This window comes from Symsagittifera roscoffensis, chromosome 5, assembly GCF_963678635.1.
Source record: "Symsagittifera roscoffensis chromosome 5, txSymRosc1.1, whole genome shotgun sequence".
Classification (NCBI taxonomy): domain Eukaryota; kingdom Metazoa; phylum Xenacoelomorpha; order Acoela; family Convolutidae; genus Symsagittifera; species Symsagittifera roscoffensis.
Window position 1 is genome coordinate 15,730,148 of NC_087066.1, and position 17,890 is coordinate 15,748,037.

General features: G+C 36.6%; 1 protein-coding gene across 1 annotated transcript in view; it reads right to left on the reverse strand.

Annotated features, from left to right (window-relative positions):
* LOC134846374 (trifunctional enzyme subunit alpha, mitochondrial-like) overlaps nt 1–7,708 on the reverse strand; it is a 91,907-nt gene extending 84,199 nt beyond the window's left edge. The window contains exon 1 of the mRNA XM_063863694.1: nt 7,699–7,708. The gene's annotated coding sequence lies outside the window, so the exon portion shown is untranslated. The remainder of the gene's footprint in view (nt 1–7,698) is intronic.
* Nucleotides 7,709–17,890: the final 10,182 nt, after the last annotated feature.

A 17,890-nucleotide genomic window follows, 5' to 3' on the forward strand; every position in this document is an offset into this window, starting at 1 on the left:
TGGCAAAAATAACTCATTTTTATAACACGTCTTATAACAGTATTGTACGCTTAATGTAGCCTGAAAATCTTTCAGTGTGTAAAAGTCATCGACTTTTGCCGTTAAACTTGGAACGTCAGTTTTTCCTCAAGTACACTCGCAGAATATGGAACAAAAAGACAGGGAAGTTTGTTATAAGTCATCCCCCAAATGGAAAACAATATAATGTTCTGTTTAAAATTTGTTTTACTTCAAAAAGCCTATTAATTGCAGAGCCCTGCAATGTTTCGACTGCCTATTTATTGGTCTCGATTTGTTTCCGGAAATATTTACAAGCAACAAACTTTAGGCTGAAAACTTCGAATAAATTCATATAAACTCCTCACTTTCTTCAAAAATCGGAGCAAAAACGAATTACAAATTACCTTCATCAACAGATTGAACACAAGTTGCTACAATGCTAAGTTTGTGAAGTACTTGTCGCTTTTTTAAATGCCTGCAATGTTTTGAAGCAGTAATAGAATACTAACTGAAGCCTATGAACAACAGAAAAACACCTAAAACAGATTAACGGAAAATAATTCACAAATAACTTTAACTGCTTTTTGCAAAATTAACTCTCAAATACTCCGAATTATTCTCGCACTAATATTTTGCAATGATTAAACAACTTTAGTAGAATGCATATAGTACACTATGATGGGGCGGCATCTATGAATGACCATTGTTATAGATCATAATTGTCGCCATGTTTCGTCTGACAACCAATGGTCACCATGTAAAGATCCTAATTGTCACCGTGTAATATTTTAAACTAATAGTCGTCATGTAAATTTTCGATATATTTTGAGTAATCTCATTGAACCTAGATTTTGTGGAGAAATTAATCTGGGTTTTTTTGTGTTTCAAATTATTTGTCGATTTTTTGACCGTGGTTTTCCTTCTTTTACTGCTTCATTATCGAAAAAAGAGTTGTTGAAGAATCGCGACTCCTCCTTGTCGGAAGTATTCGCCTACAGATCGGCGATATCTTGGCTATCTATATCACTATCGTTTGTTTCTGCTGCCCGAATTAGACCGGGGTCTGGAGTGCGCCAACTGCTATTGATCTGGTCCATCAGTTGTTGAAGCGAACGATATGGTTGTGTATTTTCAACAGCAAAACTATCCTTAGAGTAATTATCATCAAATTCCGGATGGTCCCAATAAAAGTTTTGAGTTTTAGCGAATTCTTCAGACACCACATCTAGGACATCGTCACAATCCCCGCGACACTGCCTGTTGACGATCTTCAAAAAAGACATCCTTTTTTCCAAATCGTCATCATCAGTTGAGTCCCAACTTCAAACGGCGGGGTTGTCATTACTATCATCATTGTCAATCGAAGTTTGACCCCCATGTTTTTGTGAGCCTAGGGAAGAGTCTGCTGGTCATCATTGAGGATGTAGCTTTGTCGTCAAAAGCTGATAACGATGTTTTTATCGAAGTCACAGTTTGCAGATTGTGTGACTCGGATGCGATTCGACTGTTTTCAGTTTTGAATTATGAGCTATAGGTCAAGGTGGCTCGATACCGCTGATGAGTCAACATCTTCTGTGCAGCTTTTGATACAATTATGGGTGGTAGTTTCAGCAGTCTATTTAAACATTTAAATGATTACCAACCCATTTAACGATGAACAGTAATGAGTAGTGAAAAAAAGTAATCTGTGTTTTTTGTGTTTTTTTGTGGCTGCTACATCAGTTTCAATCCAGGTGCAGCAAAAGTAACCTGAAGGTCAAGTTTCACCTTAAAAATCATTCATCATTACAAAAATTCAAAAAAATTTAAAAATCGGGCATCACAAAACAATTCTCGGAGCCAAAAACAATTCACCCTACAAAAAGTTTTTTTTTCAAATCAAACCTTTTCGTCAGAAAAAAAGTTTGGCCGACGTAAAAATTTTTTCTTGAAAAAATTTTAAAAAGTGACAGACTTTTGCCCACAAAAGACCTAAAAAAAATAATAGCCACCAAAAAAAATCCGTGCTTCTGGACAAAATGATAACTTCTGGACAAAATGGAATAAAGCCTAGGTTTTAGGGATATTAAGTCGATTATTATGTCCCTGGAAACTCGTCCTTGAATTCTAAAACAACCATTTTTGGATCGTAGGGGATAGTTCTTTGGGAGATTTTACAGATCAGGTTTATTCAAAGTAATCTTTTTTTCGGAAAGTTGGCGTTATAGATCCTCAATTCTGATTTTGTACAGGAGACTATCCGTATCAAAATTGAAAAGATGACATTCAAAATTTGTTTTTATAGTGTCGTAAGGAAGTTTACGCATGTGAAACTTTGCTATTTGATGAACACTAGCTCCCAAAATCGTTGGCACATCCCATTAAAGTTTTTGTAAAATTTTAAGTGAGCGCTGCCAAATTTTACACGAATTTTTTTTAGGATTTGAACTCGAATTCACTAAATTCTCTCAAAGCAGTTTGACAATCTCTAACTACCCGAGCGAGCATCCGTTTGACTCGCATGTTTTCGCTAAGCAAAATTTGTACAAGTCCTCCTCAAGTTTTTGTTCTATACTGTTGACGTTTGGTCGTGTTCAGAGAGATATATGGTTCCAACCATGCTTCTTGTTCAAACTTCAGCACACGGTGCATTTTTTAAGAACTTTTACTCCCAACCTAACATACACTTGCAGAAGTTTGTTACGAATTGTATAAATTGACTTGTCATGCAACGTCTGCGGCAACTTCTTGGTCTTACCAATTGAACGTCTTGCCATTTCTTGATTTCTCATCTGCCCGAGAAAAATTGTTTGACAGAGACTCAACCAACACTGGGGTCCTGTTTCATTGGTAGGAGCTAGAGGGTAGTCATGATGACTGTCATGTAGTTCTTCTTGGTAACTGAAGTCAACTTCTAATATAAATCTAATCAGAGAGCCGTCAGTCGTTTTAAGGATTTGGTTCGAAATTACTCTCGTCGTCTAGATGCTCTTTTAACTCAAAGTTCTGCCCCGGTAGTTTTCCGTTTGCATGACGCCGCTATAGAGGTTATTCTCGTCGATCATCAACCTGTAGGCACTAGGCTGATCTAGGTTGAAGTCGGGTCATTCTTTGTTATTAGCTTTGAAAAAGCGGCTATGGAACACAGATTCAGTGCCATCTCTCATCATATTCTCGGGCATTTCGAGATGCCTGCGGTCTGATACAGGCTGAACGTTCGAGTTTTTGCAAATACGTTTGAAGGCGTCTCCAGCTCAGTTCGAAGCACTAAAATGGTGCGCACAGTCCAGGCGATAACTTTGCTGACTGATTTGTCGAAACTCGTCAAAGACGTAAGCAACAAGAAGTGTATCACACTTGAGATACAAGTTGTGATAGCCCTCCAAGTTCTGATATTTGAAATCCCTGAAAACATTTTTCCATCTTCCAGATCCGCTTCTGAAACTGCAATTTTTCTTTTCCTCCATCCAAAACATAAGATTAATGATGCAATGTAGGCAGTACTTTTTCTTCAAATTTGGCATTATAGATCTTCAACTCAAGAAGCATTGGAGTCCTAATTATAGTTTTAACTAGGACTCCAATGCTTAACGATATATAGTCTTCGCCGGTCCTTTTCTGGCAATTTTTAACTTTAAAAGTTTTCCAGGCCGCGCTAACCTCGTTTGCTGTGCTTTGAGATAACACATACATGAAGGTCAAAGTTCTGGATGTTATGTCCACTGACTGGGGTAAAACTCACTTTTCGTCTGGCTAGATTGCATTTTCCATGCGCTCATCCCAGAAACTTTCCAGAAAAATGACAATGGTCAAGACAATTTTTGTGTTCATTGGTAAATTTGATACAGCAAATTCAATATGCTGATATACTTTTTTTGTTCAAGGATTCTTGACTTCCTAGGAAATGAGAAAACCGTACCTTTTGATCATGTGTTTTTCTTGCCAATTGATGCAACCAGTTGAGAAACTTTTTCATGCATTGATCAGAGCTGTCATAGTCAACGAAATAGGGCTGTGATTTTCCGTGTTCAATTACAGCCAATAAAAATCCACAAGCTTAATGTTTTTGTACAACTCGGGTTGATGATCGCGAAGAATTATTAAGGCAAGAATGTACAGGTTTTAAAAAAGGTTCGAAGTCGAAGTAAATCACAAGTGGTACAAACCATAAGGCCTGAAGTTTTTTGGACTCGTATCGGTTGGTACCTATAAAAAAAACATCAATTGAAAAAGCGTCAATTGAAAACAAATAACTCAAAAAAGTTCTTAATAATCTATTAGTGTTGATCCAAACTCTGAAACGTCTCTCAATTTAGCTTATTTTGAACAACTGAGCAAACAACGATCAGAATGGAAACTGACTAAATTTCAGACGACTAAAAGTAAAAAAAAAACCAGTATCGACATTCAAAAGCAAAATTGAATTCATTCAACTGTCGACATGCACACGTTGTGGTTTTAGCAGTTTTCAAATCCAGAAATTGAAAAAAAAAATTGAAAAATAAGCAATATTAAAGCTCAAACAAAAATACACAAGTATCCAAATTGGTATCGAATGTTAACAAGTTACCACACCTCTATCTCCAGACATTTTTGATGCTATCTTTTCTGGTAATTTTTACCTGTAAAAGTTTTCCAAGCCGCGCTAACCGCGTTTGCTGTGCTTTGAGATAATGATTCCATTGGAAAAAAATCTGAACTGATGAGCCACAAAAGCAGTTAAGATGAACTCGACTTGAATTTCCTCTAAAACATTCGAGATAAAATCACAGAAATCACCAATTGGCCAACTTGTATTTTTCTTTATTTCACAATCTGATTCATTAAATCCTGAGCACAGGTTCCAAAAAATTTAATTGATATCCAACAGTTTGCTTCAATTACTTGATTGGCAAGCTTCTCCCAAAGATTAAAATGATTGACATCTGGCATGCTAAAGCGAATTAAAATTCATATGTTTCATGAGCTTATGGCTGATATGCCAATTTGTTCACAAGAGCTCGGATAATTTTCTTTCTTTTTTTATACTCTGGGAGGCTGAACAATTAATCGTTTGAAAAATAGAAACTGGTTCACATAATGAAGGCAAGTAATGATGAAGTTAACATGGGAATATTATCTTGGTAACGATGACAATAAAATAAAAAAGTTGCCAGCTGATAGATAGTAAAACGGGTACGTTCGAGCTTGATGAGTAAGATTGTTAAAATCAAAACAGAATGTAGATGGTTCTGAACACGAGTTTAACAGGTGAATAAAAATGTCAAAAACGACAATTACTGATAAAAGTTACTAATTTAGTGATTTTTGAATAAAATGAGAAAAAACTACGCTCGGATTGTTTTTAAACCATTTACTTTGATAGATATTTCAATTTTTACTACTTCAAAATCATTCTTTTAACTCATCAACTTTCTTTGAACTTCGGCTACTGTTGTTCCGACTTTTGAAGAATTACTGTTGTTCCGACTTTTGTCCGACTGACCAGACAAATTACCATGCTCTTAATTTAATTTTTGCCTCGTTTTTTTATGACTGAATAAAATCGCAGCCGAGTTGAAAATTTAAAAAATTAATATATGTTTTACCTAAATATATGTAATTTTTATTAATGTTTCAGCGGCGTAAAAATCCAAATCTAATTATAGCAAGCAAATTGCTGAAATACCGCATGGCTAGACACAACATATAACACTATACGCTTGATATTGCAAGTGATTGATGGGCAGACTATCGAAAAAAAACACGATCAGTGGGAGCAATCACTGCTTTGCCCGGATATGACCTGTAATGGCCTGAACCGAGCAGCACTGATTGCCACGCAACAACTTATGATTTACAAAAGTATTGTTGCAAATGGTACGCTTGAAAAATTATACAAAATGCCTGATCGAATTACGTTTACTCGATCCATATGATTAGTGAATAATCATGTCAAGTGCCCATTTTGGAAATCAGCCAGCTTTAAGATGGCTCCTTTAGGTTGACCGGATGCCCCTGGTAGCTCAATCGCTACAGTTCGATTGCTAAGCTTGTTAGTATCGCTTTTTCCACGTTGCTCCTTGCAACTGGTAGATCGCTCTGCACAATGGCATCGCTTTGTATCGATTTCCAGTTCGCTTTGCTGACACTGGAGTCTGTCACTCTTAGAAGCTCGGGTTGGCCTGGCCAAGTGTTCGCGCCGAAGTTCGTAAGGTTAAATTAGCGGACTAATCAGGCAGATACACCTGAGACTCGCATCTTGACATCTAGACGCTCAATTGGTTGGTTTAAAAGCTATGGGTACAAATCATCATTTTTTAAGATTGTGGGTGAAACAGCTTTTGACCTGGTTCAATTCCTTTACCAATGTAGTGAAAATCAGCATATTTTTTTGTAAAAAGAAAGTTACTTATTATGATCAATATCGAATTGAAAAGCGTTTGACTTACACCTGCAGCGAGTATTTGATACTGATTTTCTAATACAAGTCCTATAAAATATTGTATCGAAAAGAAGTGATATATTGTATTGTATAAAAGAAGTGAAAAAAAATGAAGAATTCAGGTAACTCTAATTTCCCACACGCTTTTCGTCCATTTGAAAGGAAGTTGGTCGAAGGTTACAAAAAACAATTAGTCGATACAGCACTCTTTGTTTTCATATGCGCATACATGTAGAATTTCACTGTCGTGCGGTTACTATCCTAAGAGGACTTCTGTCACAGACAAACACACTCGCGCACATTTCTTTCTTTTATTTTTCCGACTTTTGTAGAAAACGGAATATTTATGCTCGGTGTGGTTTTTTTATTCAGAGTCAATTTTCACCGATCGAAAAAATAGTTTTCGAAGGCAAAAATTTTTATACGCCATTGAAGATACCAACTTCCTGAGTTCAAATGTAAAAGATATTTCACCTTCGATTATTTTTTGTAAAGTTCTGGGGGTTTGAAAATTTCCAAATTTGCCATGTTCTGGACAAAATTATGCGCACTTTGAAGAGTTGACTCATAATGCTGAGAGTGTAACGCGAACAAAACTAATCCAAATTGAACCGACGCAAGCTAATCGGTCGTAATAATTTCGTACGGGGAGGGTTCTCATGCTGGAGAATGCTGAAAAAATTTCAAACAATCAAAGTCTTTAATTCACACTATACAATTTTGCTGCAAGGAAAACAGATGAAATTCAAGGGAGCGCAAGCGTTCATTTTGCCACTGTAAGGCCACCACTCACTGAAATACAGGATCAAGTGGCGGCTACGGTAAGCGACTCTTGTAAAATACAACAAGACTGCTCGTATTAGGGCGAAACCCTGTATGCTCCGACTGTCTTTGAAGTCTATGGGTCGATAATAGCATGAAAAAATTAAATGTAATAAAACAAAATACATTTTTTTAATTTGATGTTTTTGCAAAAATCATCGCCCCACACGACATACAAAGTACAAAAATTTAGATTTCGCTCCTAGTAACAAATCGATTATGGAAAATAAGCTTCTTTCAACCGATTTTGAACGATTTCTAAGACAAATTAAATCTCCGCTTACGCGTTTATAGCGCGAAATATAATGGCTAGTTAAAAAGTCGAAATTTGTCTGAAGAAAAAAAACCCACCCGAGCACAAATATTTCATTACTTTCGTTACGAAAGAAGGAAGAACTAAAATGCTCGTATCAGTGCGAAGCCCTGAACGTTGCGACTGTCTTTTAAGGTTTATCATAAACATAAACAGTTTAATTTAATAAGATGAAATGCATTTTTTTTCTTCAAAAATTTGAGATTTTTTTCGTGAAAACATCACCCCAGACGCCATAAAAAGTACAAAAGGATAAATTTTGCTTCTTGTAATAAATCAATTTAGGCAAATAAGCTTTTTTAGACCAATTTCGAACGATTTCAAAGACGTATTAAATCTCCGCTTACGCGTTAGTAGCGCGAAATATATCGCGCGTTAATTGTCCCAAATTGGCCAAAATGACAACCTTTAAACCCCCATAACTTTACAAAAAACAATTACAGATAAAATATCTTTTCAAATTTAAACTAAGGACATCAATACTTTTTGACTGTTATAAAAAACTCCGTCAAAAATGGCTAGTTAAAAAGTCGAAATTTGTCTGACGAAAAAAAACCACCCCGAGCACAAATATTTCGTTACTTTCGTTACGAAAAACGGAACAACAAAATGACTCATGTCACGGCAAAGCCTTGAACGTATCAACTGCCTTTTAAGGTTTATGGAGCAGTTATAACATAAAACAGTTTAAATGTAATAACAAGAAATGAATTTTTTTCTTCAAAAATTGGAGATTTTTTTGTGAAAATCATCCCCCTACACGCCATATAAAGTACAAAAGGATAGATTTCGCTCCTTGTAACAAATAAATTATGGCAAGTAAGCTTCTTTGAACTTATTTTGAACGATTTCAAAGACGGATTAAATCTCCGCTTGCGCGTTAGTAGCTCGAAATATATCGCGCATTAATTGTCCCAAATTGGCCAAAATGGCAATCTTTAAACCCCCATAACTTTGCGAAATACAATCACAGATAAAATATTTTTTCAAATTTAAACTGAGGACAACAATACTTTTTGAATGATTTAAAAAAACTCCGTCAAAATGGCTAGTTAAAAAGTCGAAATTTATCTGAAGAAAAAAACATACACCGCGCACAAATATTCCGTTACTTTTGTTAAGGAAGTCGGAACAACAATCGTAAGCGTCTGACTTACCATAGATTGAGGACGGAGTTTTATATCCACTTTTTGTTATATCCCAACATTTGAATATGGATCATATGGCAAATTTTGCGATCAGAAGAAAAACTTTTCTAAGATATTTGAGATCAAAAATTGCCATTATTTTCTCGCTAAAATTTTACAAACCAACATATTCACGTTTTGACTTCCGGACAATAGAAGTTCCGATCACAAAAATATTGCCAAATTAAACCGAGTTCGATAATTTTTTCATGTCCCTCGCAAATCATAGAAAAGAATTGAAAAAAGAAGTCTGCTTGTAATGTGGCCTTGAACCCTCATCCGCCCTTGAATCATTCTTGATTTTTCTGTTAATTGTTTTGACAAAGAAATTGTATTATTAAGCAAGATATTTTATATAGTCAAACTCGATAACATATTTCACCTGCGATCGTTTTTGGCTACTCTGATTACTTTTGTTCCGACTTCCGAAGAAAACGGAATATTCATTCTCGGTGTGGTTTTTTTTATTCAGTCAATTTTGGCCGATCGAGTTAATAGTTTTCAACAAATATTTTTTGAACCCCATTGAAGATATCGATTTCTTGAGTTCAAATGTTAAAAGATATTTTTACCTCCGATCATTTTTTGTAAAGTTCTGGGGGTTTGAAAATAGCCATTTTGGCCATGTTCTGGACTAAATTATGCGCGCTTTGAAGAATATATTCCATATTGCTGAGAGCGTAACGCGAATTATTCCGCAACCAAAACCGTTCCAAAGTGAAGTGAGGCTAGCTAATTGGTCGCATTAACTTCGTACGACTCAAAATTTTAGTTTTTGATTTTGTCCAAAATTTACATGTTTTCAATGTTCTCTTTCCCCAAAACCTATTCGATATGAATTAAGGGACAGTCGGAACATTCAGGGCTTTGCCCTAATATACGAGCAGTCTTTTTTGCGTTTAAATTCATTTCAATGTGATATGAGGAGAGGTAATATGCATTCCAAACATTTTACTCAGGGCTTAGTAAAAGTCATTGGGGTTTAAAATGTCAATTAACTGAAAGTTTCGTCAATTAATTGGATTGAAAATCCTAGTTATGTCAATTACATTAAACAATTAATTGCAATTAATTGGCCTTCGTTGTCAATTGACACTAATTGAAGGAAAATTTTTGTCAATTAATTGTCTCCAATTAATTGCAATTAATTGGTCACCAATTGACTTTTACTACGCTCTGATTTTATTGATGAAATGAGATTATTGTCTTATCAATTGCAGCAAATTAGATTAGCAAGATATTTATTGTCCCATCAGTTGTGGCAAATTATTTATGTACAGTTGTTGAGTTTGAGTTTGTTGTCTGAAGACCTGCCACTTGACCTTGCTGACATCTACGTTATCTGGATTCACTTAAAACAAAAGATGTTATTCTTGTTACTGAACCATGTGTTTGAATCTGATATAAACTTTGTACAACAGTCATTTTCGGACCTAAATTACAACTCTTGAAAAGCTGAGGAGACATATCAGATCACAATTTTACATTTTTTGAAGCTGACTAGAATAAGAAGAAACAAGCAACCCCAAGCTTAAGTGTTTGACTATTTCATTCAAAAAATGGCACAAACAAGACTGCTTGTTTTAAACCAAAGCTTTCTGGTTTGGCTTTTGTGCAAAAATTGATCTCTTTGAGGTTTTTCATTTAGTTTCAATTGCTACACAAAACAAGCAACAGCGATAGGCACGTCATTTTAAAATTAATAAACTTAGTGAGTTGTTGTTCCAATCACGTCACTGAAACTGACCAAAAAAGAGTTATCGAGCTTGGTTTTTTTCTTCGAAAAAGCTCAAAAAGGTTCATATATGATATCATTTTATAGTCCTATTTAACCCTGATTTAACAAAAATTGCAAATTTTACCTGCATGTGTTGAGAACCGGTTACCTGTTTTCCTTTTTTTGGACTGATTTAGTTGTCTGAAAAAAACGCCAGATTAAATAGTGAGATATTGAGAAGGGCATTGGAGTCTAATTCTGCTGCGTTAATGCTTTTTCAGCTACAGTGGTGATTTAAATTAACCGGACAAAACGAGCTAAACTTGAAATTTAAAACGCGTTTTTCGCAAATTGGGTTGAGTTTAGGTGAAAACTTATGAAGACAAAATTTGCTTAAAATTTTAGCAGAATTTATATGGTGTATTTGTTTTGCAAAATTCGGGCACAAAATTCTACCTCAAAATGGGTCATTTTGGTTTTTTTTAGTTAATCAAAAATTACGCCAAAAATACCCAGTCGATCACAGACATAATTATATCAAAGTGAGTCCCTTACGCAGTCCAACAAACTAAAGAAGGGTATATTCTCCAAAACATAGTATAAAATAATTTATTTTTATTTGATAGACAAAAAAGTCGTTTTTACTATATAAAAGACCAACTTTTTATTTAAAAACAATTTTTGAACGGTTTGCAATTTTTTTTGAAGAGTATACCCTTCTTTAGTTTGTTGGACTACGTAAGGGACTCACTTTGATATAATTATGTCTGTGATCGACTGGGTATTTTTGGCGTAATTTTTGATTAACTAAAAAAAACCAAAATGACCCATTTTGAGGTAGAATTTTGTGCCCGAATTTTGCAAAACAAATACACCATATAAACTCAACCCAATTTGAGAAAAACGCAATTTTAAGTTTCAAATTTAACGCATTTTGTCGGGTTAATTTAAATCAGCACTGTATATTAAATTAACTGTGCAGATATTTTTTATTTGAATGAACCCACTCAGTGCTGCAAAAATTACGTTTGTTTTTAACTTTGTTCCTAATTTGTTTCAGTTGAATTATTGTGGTTGGAACAAACTGTGAGACTTGCTCAGCAACAGAAAATCGGTGGTGTTATTTTTGAGTATTTCTTTCCCGAATTAGTTAGAGGAAATAAATCTTTTAGATTTTGCTGTAATAATTGGAAATGTGGCATAAATAATCCTGACTTATGATCCAATTAATGAGCTCAAAAATACAAACAGAAAATGATTATTTCTTTAAAAAATGCTTTCTTTAGCTTTCAACCATCACCAGTCTTTTATAGGCATTGAAACTCACAGTAAAACAAGTTTGCAACTTACAAGTAAGAGTAGCTTGGGGTATTCCATTTGGTATGTGAAACTGTAAATTTCAGTGATTATTGACAAAATACTGGCTTTAAATACTGCACCATCACTCGCTGCAATCCCGATTAAATGCAAAAAAAGAATAAACGCTAAGAAACTAATTGTATGGCTAATTTTAGACAAACTGCATAACAAACAGAAATATCTGATATATTTTGCCCTTTCTTTTTGAGCATTTTTATTCTCCCTTTTTTGTTTTGGTTTGAAGACAGCAAAATAATCATATTGCTACATAAACTTTATCCAGTTTTTTTTAACTTAGAAAAAACTACAAAACTATAAAAGTAATTGAAAAATTTTGATTTCAAAATAAAATACACGAAAGTACTAAAAAGATAGAAAAGCTCTAAAAATACATCTTTCAAGGTAACAAATCGAAAACCTGAAAATGAATCCGGTTAATTGTCATTCTAACCATTGAAAATGGAGAAAAAATTTTCTATTCGGGTGTGTCTTACTTTTTTCCTTATACTATTGAAGCCCTGAAAATTTTATTTTACTGCAGTAAATTACTTTTCCAAATTTTTAGGTGCCATTTTTGGCACGAAAAGTTTCAAAAATGCAAAAAAATTTTGCTAAATTTTTTTTTGAATTTTCGTTTTTCTGGTCTTTTTTTGACAAAAAGTTTTGTCCTTTTTTACTAAAAGTGTCAAGTAACCCCAAAATTTAAGGTTTCGTTCAGAGGATTTTATCACACTTTATACAAACAACGAAACTAGTTTTAAAAAAGAAAAAGTTGTCTGCAGGTTTTTCTCGAATATGCTTGTACATTCTGTGCTACTTGCACCGCAATCATCTATCCTTGTTTATTTTTAATTTAGTTTCTTAGAGGATTTCACTTAAAAAAAGTTGTTCGGTATTCATTTCTGTTGTTGTTTCTAGCTTTTTGGTAACATAATGCATGTAAGCTCTTCAACCATCATTAAATATGTACCACTTGTTAAAAAGTAGATTTAATCAAACTGTTATGAGTTTTTGTTTCAAATTTTTAGGTTATACACTATTTTTCTATGAATTGTATTAATAATAAAAAAAACCTTTAAAATCAAAACATTTTTGACAAAATTCCTCTTATAGCAGAGCATTTTAGCAGAGAAATGAGCATTTTAAATGAAAAATGGATTAATTCTTGTTCAAATCAGTAGCATTGAAATCAGGTTTTTTGGTGAAATCTGTAATTTAGTGGAAGCTAGTACAGATTCTCGCTTTAGGGATGCAACCCCCTCTCCGCTCAAACGGCCCCTCTGGTCTTTTTTTAAACCATCAGTTTTTGGCCGACCAGACCCTGAACTTTGCGCATTCATCTCAAAAACAGATGAGCATGCATCTGGCGGCAATTTGTTCTATTTTTAGTGAGAAACTTCTCTTAAAAACGTAGGAGTGAATCTCTTTTTTTATTTTTAGGAGTTATATCCGGCTAATACACTAGTTTCCGATCATTGTAATACTTGTGCACTTGCATCAATCCAGCTGGTGTTTTGTATTGAATGCCATGTGCTACCAGGTCATTCGAAGCATTTCTAGGTTCTGTCATATTCAGTTTTTCTAAACAGACTCCCCACTTGTGTTTGAGCGCTATCGCTTTAGTTTTATCGCGTTGAGTAAACGAGACACACGATCCCAGAAAAACGTCGTCAATCCAAAACAAACAGGTTCTGTTTTTGAACTGTTGAATATTGTCGTAGCTGTGACCAATACAGTGTCGTGGACAATCTATTGCCAATTCATGGACGGCTGACATAGATAAAATGTTTAATCCACCCTTGCAGAAAAAAGGATACTTTTTTTCTGGATACTCATCACGCGTAACTGCCCAGTAACCACCTCTCATTGCGTTATCGTTGTAACAACCAATGCCGGTATAAAATCGAACATGAGTTTCAGCTGTTTTTAATTGTTGCTGATCGCTTGGATTTTTTTGGCGCTGCTTATCAGCCAGAGTGTCCGCCTCCTTCTGCGCTAGATTCAAAACTCGTTCGGTTTGTTTTAAGCGAATGTAACTATCGTCGTCAGCTCTTATCAAATAATCTGCATCTGGGCAAAAACAAGAAGCAATCTTCAAACCAATCAAGTACTTTATAGTCGATCCCTTCTGTTTTTTGGTATCTGTTATCTTTGAAACCACTATATCCTCGTGAACAGAAGTTTCGCTGACAAGTTTTTGTTTTTCATCATTATTTAGCGGCCATCCGAGCAAGAAAAACTTCGTCCAATTTCCTTTTAAGTTACCATTTGAGTATTTGCTGAAATTAGCATATGTTTTTCTGATGACAGATCGCTGCTCGAAACTTTGAACACGACTTAGTATGAACAGAACCCGGTGATTTCTAAGTTTAGTTTTGCATCCTTCAAAACTTGTCAAGTTCTCATTTATCATGTCAGCTCCAGTTGGCATAAAAGTTATCGGGGCTCCTGGGTTCGTACTCTCATCCGGGTTCATTTTTCGCTTCAAACATTCATTTCTGGCATTTCTTGTAATGTCTTCTTTGCGATTTTTGGCGTTGATTACCAATTCTCTTGTTTTCTGGGCAACATTGTTAAGTGTGGCATATTGTTGTTTAAGAAACGGTATAACTGATACTCTTGGGTAATCCAAAAACAAGCCTATAAATACCAATATCGAAAAAAAAGTTAAATGCTTGTTTAATTTTTGCGCCATAACTAAAGGATTAACTCAAAATAATTGCATAAAAACATTTGGCTATGAAAGTTTATAAGTTTATCCAAAAACAAAAACAGAATAAAACATGTCATAGTTAGGGTAAGGACATTTAAAAAATTTAGGGGGCAGTCAAACTTCAAACAAAAACCAAAGCAAATAAAAACAGGTGGTTTATGTAAAGGAAATGAATACTTTATTTTTTCTCGTTCTTTTGAAACCAATTGCTATCAGATGATGTTTCTATGATACCTGGCCGGAACTGTGAAACAATCATTTCCTGTTTAAAAATTTAGGCTTGTAAGATAGCTATCAATGTTTCCAAGGGGGTGTTTTGTGCTGATTTTTCCGGATTAAAATCAAACTGAAAAACTGGAAGGCTTGGTTTTTATGTGTTTTTATTCCGACTTTCATAACAAAAGTAACGGAAAATTTGTGCTCGGGTGGTTTTTTTTAGACAAGTTTCGACTTTTCAACAAGCCACTTCGACTTTTCAACAAGACTTTTTAACAAGCCATATATCATTCAAAAGGTACTGTTGTCCTGAGCTTGAATTTGAAAATATTTTCTTACCTGTGATCATTTTTTGCAACGTTATGGGGGTTCAACGATTGCCAATTCGGCCAATTTGGGACAATGAAAGCGGAAGCGGAAATTTAATTCAACTTAGAAATCGTTCCAAATTAGTTGAAGGAAGGTTTCATAATTGATATGTTACAAGGAATGGAAATCTATCATTTTGTATTTCATACGGCGTGTGGGGGATGATTTTCAAAAATCTCAAATTTTAAATTTTTCATTTTACTTAATTATATTTAGTTTTTTCATGTTATTTTTTGCTTCATAGGCCTTAGAAGGCAGTCGGAACATTAAATGCTTAGCCCTGATACGAGCAGTCTTGTTATATGATTAGGTTAAAATCGCAGAGGAGATGATTAGTAGTTTGAAGTACGGGGGCGATTCTTTAGAAGCCATTATCGAGAAATAAAAAACACAATTGGTTCTCATAATCTTTGCTGAAATTTTTTTTGAATCGAAATTTTAAATCAGAATTTGTTTGATGGCTCTATCAGCACTTGCTGAGTATCAGTGCAAGTGAAACCATTTTCAGCACTCATTAGAAACAAACTAACCCGGGTCGAGGTCCCAGTCTCATGTCCAGACTTTCGCGACCAATTTTTGGCATACCCAGACTTTCCAGACTGAAATTAGACGTTTCCAGACTTTCGCGACCAAAACTTGACATTTCCAAACTTTTGCGAGAACGGTGATCCGTCGCGACCGAAGCGGAGTTGGCGCGACCATAGCATCGCGACCCAATTTGGTACGTCCAGACTTTGGCGACCAAGATTTGCCATTCCCTTTCGCGATAAAAAAAAAACTCAGTCGCGACGTTCGCGACCAATGCGGGTACGGCCCAACCCTGCGGGGCAGAAAATAGCGCAACTGGCGTGACCAAACTCAGCCATTTCCAGACTTTCCAGACCGAGATAAAAAACGGCGCCATTTTCGCGACTAACGTGGAGACGGCGTGACTAAGAAAAAATCTTTGCGATTTTCGCGACCGAGTTGGAGACGGCGCGACTATCCAGACAAAGTTGGAGACTGAGAAATTTTCCAGACTAACGCGGAGACGGCGCAATTTTCCAGACCGAAACAGAGACTGCGCGACCAACAAAAAAAATGTCGCGTCAGTGGCGGATGTGACGCGATTTCGCAATCAGAGTGGAGACGGCGCAATTTTCCAGACAAAGGCGGAGACGGCCCGATTTTCCAGACAAAGGCGGAGACGGCGCGATTTTCCAGACAAAGGCGGAGACGGCGCAACTTTCCAGACAGCGCGACCAAAAAACACTTCTTCGCGACCGTGGTGGATGTGGCGCGGCTTTCCAAACCAGGGTGGAAACAGCGCGACTTTCCAGACCAATGCAGATACGGCGTGACTTCGCGGACCGAGGAAGAGACGGCGCGAGCAAGAAAGAATTCCTGGCGACCGAAGTGGATACGGCGCGACTTTCCAGGCCAGGTTGGAGACGGCGCGGTTTTCCAGACCAAGGCAGAGACGGCGTCACTTTCCAGACCAAGGCAAAACCGATGCGGCGCGACCATAAAACAATTTTTTTGCGACCGTGGCGGATGAGGCGCGACTCCCACGAACAGATCAGAGACGGCGCGACTTTCAGACCACGTTGGCGACGGCGCGACTTTCCAGTCCAAGGCGGAAACGGCGCGATTTTCCAGACCGAGGCAAAGACGGCGCGACCAAGAATTAATTCCTCACGACCGAGATGGATACGGCGCGACTTTCCAGGTCAGGTTGGAGACGGAGCGGTTTTCCAGGCCAAGGCGGAACGACTTTCCAGGCCGAGGTGGAGACATGGCGACCAAGAAACAATTCTTCAATACCGTGGCTTATGCGGCGCGACTTTCGCGAACAGAGCGGATACGGCGCATTCTTCCAGACCAGGGTGGAGACGGCGCAATTTTCCAGAACAATGCAGATACAGCGCGACTTTGCAGAACGAGGAAAAGACGGTGTTCGTATGCCGCACTTTATAGCTTGAACTTGTTTTCTGTTGAAAATATCAGTAAAAATAACAAAGACAATTTATAGTCGCAATTTTTCATTTTTTTAATCATAAATTTGGATTCATCAAAATTTCACATCTTTTATGTTTTGTTTTCAAACGCTTGCAACGCTTAGATTTTCAAAAAAAACGAAGTCAAATTTTCAAGTTTGAGTCTGGAAAGTCTGGGCATAAAATCTGGAAAATCTGGATATGAGACGCGGCAAGGGTCGATCCGCATCCGGATTCAGACCAAAAATTGCATAGTCACGCCGAGAGTTTGAATCTGGAAAATCTGGACACGATTCGCGCCAAGGGTCGCGCCGCATCCGTTTTTAGACCCAAATTGCATAGTCGCACCGAGAGTTTGAGTCTGGAAAGTCTGGACATAAAGTCTGGAAAGTCTGGACATGAGTCGCGCCAAGGTTCGAGGCGCATCCGGATTTAGATCCAAATTGCATAGTCGCGCTGAGAGTTTGTGTCTGGAAAGGCTGGACATGAGTCGCGCCGTGGGCCGCGAAAGTCTGGACAAGCCAAAAATTGGTCGCGAAATTCTAGCCATGGGTCGCGAGAGTCTGGACATACCAAAATTTGGTCGCAAAAATTTGGAAATGGGTCGCAAAAGTATGTGTCCAGATTTTCGCGACCCATATCCAGACTTTTGCGACCAAATTTTGGTATGTCCAGACTTTCGCGGCCCACGGCGCGACTCATGTCCAGGCTTTACAGACTCAAACACTCGGCGCGACTATGCAATTTGTGTCAAAACCGCGGTTTTTGAGCGGTTTTTTTTAGATAAACCGTTCAAAAACCGCTCAGACCGCTCA